Raw genomic sequence first — 5,944 nt, forward strand, 5'->3', positions numbered from 1 at the left:
AAAAGAGGGATCTACCACCAGTGGGCGGGTCAACATGAGCCGATGCAATAGACGATGCCTACATGCTACATGTTGCCGACATTGCAATCGGCAATACAGTTGGGGTCGACCTTGGACCCATGTCAACACTTGAAGAGTAATACATTAAATATGTAAAACATTAAAAAAGCAAGTTCACAAGTCCAAAGGAGTGGTTTTAATATATAGAACATGGTCATCACCTGAACTACCTGTAATACCCTGATCATCGTCACCAGGATGATGAGGCCCTATAAATTTCTATAAAAACAACACATACATATTTTAGTTAATGACATAAAAGAAAAAAAAATATAAACCATTATTGAACTTTTGTTATGATTAAAGCTTTCATTACTGCTTACTTGCAAGTTTTCCATTGTCCGCAACAATAGTTGCACCCTCTCTGTTATCTCATCAGTTTGAGGGCCTATGGTTGCCAAATCAATAATCTCTTGTCTAATTTTTCTAATATTCTTTTGTACAAATTGTATAGGGTTTGCGCTAAGTGCGATGTCATCAGCGCATAACACTGTCGAGCACCCCACATCCCTGTGGAGGCACTGAGGTACTGCAGGTTCCTTTCCCTTATCCCAAACATCCGTCTGTGACAAGAATATAATTGTCATGCCCAAACTTTTGGGCACAAGCAGAATAATTTTTTTTAAAAAATACTTAACCTAGTACAACTAACTTATTAAAATGATGCAAAACTAGTTTAGTCTTAACTATGTTTTTGAGTGAATCTAACCACTAAGCCAATTGGCAAAATAAAACATCTAAGTTACAAGCGGATTAAAAATCTCCAACAAAATAAATATTGTCTTCCATTAATAAATAATTAAAATCTCAAACTTAACAAATAATCTCAAATTTAATTGATCAATAATTATCTTATAGTTCTTTAATTACCTAGGGTCTAAATAAATTGTCCTAGTTATTAGATTAAACAAACCTATTAAATAAAATTTCCATAAATTAAAATACCTTATAATTTAAAATTTAAATGGGCCAACTTGACCCTCCATATATCGTTTTATTTTTCCCAAGGGTTTATCCTACCCAAGAATTTTAAAATCTTCTTTTTAGAATGCTTCTACATTCATTTAATAATTAAAAGAGCATTACTTAATTTACAAATAACTATTTTGATTCCATATAAATATAGAATATAATTATATATATATATATATATATTTATATATAAGTATATATATATATACTTATAAATATATTCCAAAGAAAAGGGGGGGGGTTTCTTTTCTTTATTTTATTAATTTACTTTTAAAAGAATTCTAAAAGTTCACATGCTAACCCTAACTTTTTAAACACCCATCCCACACATATTTTATTTTAAAATCTATGTGTGTTTGCCCTAACCCGAAATTAGGGTTAGGGCATGTGTGTTATAACATACATATTTTTTTATGTGTTGTGTGTGTGTGAGTGAGAATCTCCTCTTTTATTATTTCTTTTTGTGAGTGTGTGTGTGCAAGTGCGGATGCGGCGGCCCGAGCTCTATCTCTTGGCAGAGTCGAAGAGGGAATGGTGGAGGGGGCCGAGCAGATGGAGCAAGAGGGGGAAGGAAGGCAGAGGAGGTGGCAGTTCCCACGGGCTGCACCTGCAGGCTGGGGATGGCTTCGCCCACAACTGCGGGCTCCGCAGCTTGTGGACATCACCGCCCATAGTTGCGAGTTTCGCAGCCTATGGATGCCGCCGCCCACAGCTACGGGTTCCACAGCCTATGGACGCCACTGCCCATAGCTGCGAGTTTCCGCAGTTTGTGGACGGTGCCGCCCACATCTGCGGCCCACTCCATCTTCCAAGCAAATTTTTTTTTGTTTTTTTTTGTGTTTAAAATATGTAAAAAAAAGACATATATATATATATACCCTTTTTTTTTTAAGAGTTTAACATGTAATAATTTCTTAAAAGACATAAACCTGCATTATTTATATATACATATAAATATATGTCTAAAAAGAACATGTAAATACATTACTATTTTTTTTTTTTTAATAAACAGATTTTCAGAATAAACATTTAAATGAATTATATATATATATATATATATATATATATATATATATATATATATATATATATATATATATATATATATATATATATAGCTGTTTTTTTTAATTTATAATCATTTAGGCAAACTTATGAGATTACCCTTTTTTTTTCTTTTATAGCTTTAGGTTGCATGCAGGGATTTTCCCTATTATAATTTTTGTAGTATGTTAAAGGGAAAATATCCTTTTTTATAAGGCTGGAATATGTATGTTTTATATTCTGTTTTTTTTTTTTTTTTTTTTTTTAATTTTTAAAACATTCTAAAAACTATTATTTAAAATATTACTAAAACAACAACTCAAATGTAATCTATTCTGGTATAATAACAGAACTAAATCCAAAATGCTAATCCTCTTTTCTTTTTTTTTATTAATAAAATAGGCTACTACAATAGGAATTATTTTCTGCAATAAATAAAAGAACAAATAACAGATTTAATTTATTTGCAGCAACATAAAAAAACATAAATGAACATACAATAACAGATTTAATTTATTTGCATTTAATTCAAAAGGCCTATATGCTTGCTTTTCTCATTTTCCATAAGATCACCTACATGAGGAAATAAATGAACTTATATTTTTCTATATGACAAGATCACTACAAATGTTATTTTGGTAACCATTAGGAACTTGATAAAAGTAGTACACATTTCATTTTGCAAAGGAAAATCAATAAAACAAAGGATTTCCTTATAACATATTTATAGTACAATGTAGATAAAAATACAAATGGGATTAAAACCCTACTAGTTTCTTCATTCCAATGAGAGGGAACTTTAAATAAAATACATATTTTACTTTGTTTTTGGAAAGATAAATACAACATTGACTCCTCTTTTCTTTTTGCTACAATTAAATACAACAATAGCTCTTTTTTTTTGAAAAACTTTTTCAGCAACTTAGAACAGCAACTATTCCCTTCCTCTTTTCTTTTCCATCCCAAGCAACCTGCAATAAAAATACAACTTGACCATGGAGAGCTCACCTCCTAGCCTAGGCTTACTAGAAGCCACCCCCGAGCTTGGAGAACCAAGCACTAGACGGGTCACAAACAAACAAACAAACATAACAAACAAGGGCAAACACTCAACATGCATTTTCCCATCCCAAGCTACACTCTCACCACAACTTGTGATGAACTTTCCAGGGGTGGAAGTGGACCAAGTACCATTGGGGAGATTGCAAGCATAATACAACTCAAGCCACCTCATGGCAAAACAAAATACAACAAATTTCATCTCCACACCTTATGCCCCCCAAAGGCATAAAAGCCATATTTTCTCCCCTTATGACCCCCAAATGCATACACAAGGCTATGCAGCAAGGGTCACAAAGGACACCTTTGAGATCACTCTCCATTCGGAGAGCCTCTCACCCAAGGCTATCATACTTCTTCCACCCCAGGACCATCCTACCCTCCCAAGAGTAGGAGGCCTTGGACACTCCCAAAACAAGAACACATAAACAAATAACAAGGAAATGAAAGTTTACATTTATCTCCTACAAACACATTTTACATATACACATCTCCTCATACAAGCATTTCTTTCTTTCAAAACAACATAAACAACATAACAAAGAGAAGTAAAACCAACCTTAATCTACCAATAGGTATGTTAGACTTAGTTGGGGATGACCTGCCCAAATCCACACAAACTTTCCACCAACACTTCACCAAAATTTTATCCTACAACTAATTTTTAAAAAAAATGCATAATCTCCAACAATGGAGAGTGGGTGATTACTCACTAAGTCCCTAATCCTTGCCTAAGAAGGCCTCTCACACACTTCCCAACCCCTTGGGTAAGGTGAAAGTTCCCATTGGTTGCTCTTCCCAACCTCTTACATATTACTAAAATTGGAAAGGAAAAAAGGTGAGTGAGGATGGGGAAGAGAGTTTGACATCAAAAGGGAAGGTTGTCTATCCTAGAAGGAACCTTCTAAGTTGAATTTTCGCTCACCTTGGGAAAACCACTTTTTGAGGTGACTAAACAGTCACATGGGAGTAGTCACATGGTTAAAAATACCCCTAACCCATAGGTCTACCCTTTGGACCTTTGGAAAAGCCCTAAAACTGACCCTAGGAGTCCATTTGACCCCTTAGAAATCCAACTGAAGTTAACCTACTAGTCAAACCTGAGTTGACCACTCCCATGACTCCCTATGCAAATTTGGGACCACACTCATGTGTTTGAATAGCTTCGGTAGAAACAAAACTCCCTCCAAGAGACAAGTCAAAATCAATGACACTAATCAGCACATGTGTCAAGTGACACAATAAAATACAATATAAAAATCACACATGGAATTTGTCTCTTGTAGGTTTACACAATTAAATAAAATCAAATTAACACACATGCATCATTTACTTTCACAAATAAAATACATTACAAATGGGGTGTTGTCTCTCCAAATAGACAACCCCTGGCTTAAGAAACGTACATTGGTCTAGGTTTGGTTCTCCATATTTATTCCATGGTCACATGGATAATTTTCCTGTGCATCTCAATTAACACATTAGTAATTCCAAATAATCACAATTATATATAATTAAATACATGGATTTCATTGCACATCAAACACTCATACATTTGACAATAATAATTCAATATCCCATTCATTCAAATTTGATTCCACATAAGCAATTATCATAATTCTCAAAATTGAACCATTCATAAAATAAGCATCCTTTTTCTATCATCAAAATGAAGTCCTGCAATTCCAATAATGACATTCACCATTTCAAAGTAATTCTATTCTAGTAACATATAAAGTTTCATAATCATAATGCATAAAATGAAGCATCAATATATGTCAATGTGATCCAAATCATGGAATCATATAGGTTCTAAATCCATAATGCATAAAATAAAGCATCCATAATAGTCTCAATATGAAAATAACTGAAAATGTCAAGCTGAGTTGGGGTAGGGCCTCACAATAATTAACACTATCAAAATTACTTCAAAACACTCAAGAAAAGATCATAATGTAATAGTTTGCTTCTATCTAATTTGTACAATTACAATGAGGTTTACCTGCTCTGTAGAAGTGTTGGGACCTACACCCCTATCTGTGCTATGTGGTGGATCCATGTGGCCCTATGACAAAGAAAAAATATAAAAACGTTAGCGAAATGAAACCAATAGACTTAGCAAAAAAAATTAATAATACAATGGTTTATTGGATTCATTAATTGGAAGTTGGCTTAAATAGTATATATATAGTACGTACCACCCCCATGATAGTAACTTTGTTTGTATCTATACGATTCAAATTGTAATCGATTAGCAACTCTTCCCCTGCACTTATTGATTTTATCGCACATACAAACACACAATTTCCCTCATGTGCCTCAAATATGCAATTGGGTTGTTTATTAGTTGACCCAGGTCGTGTACTATTTATAAAACCTGCAATATTCACTGTTGCTTTTGGCCTTCCATCAATGTATACAGCCACTCATTTACTTTGATCATTATCTTTTTGTTGTATATAATTGGCTGACAGTGCATACCTACGCATACTTTTTTTATATCGAACAATCTGCATCCAATCATTATAATTGTAACAAGGTCCAACAAACTCCATCAATTCAGCAACTTTGTTGTAACAGACCTTTATGCTATCCATGGAAAATAGGCTCAAACCATGTAACGACGAAGGTGCTATGCGATATATCCTCTCATTAACACAAAAATAAGTGTTTATTGGAGGAAGTTACTTGGGTACACATTGTTTTAGTAGATGTTTGTACCTCAAGGGCACCTCAATGTCGCCTTTGGTCTCAGCATCATAAGAACATGACCCCCCTTGAGCAAGAAAAAATTCCATGCATTTATTGA

Source organism: Cryptomeria japonica, chromosome 8, assembly GCF_030272615.1.
Source record: "Cryptomeria japonica chromosome 8, Sugi_1.0, whole genome shotgun sequence".
In the NCBI taxonomy this organism is placed as follows: Eukaryota; Viridiplantae; Streptophyta; class Pinopsida; order Cupressales; family Cupressaceae; genus Cryptomeria; species Cryptomeria japonica.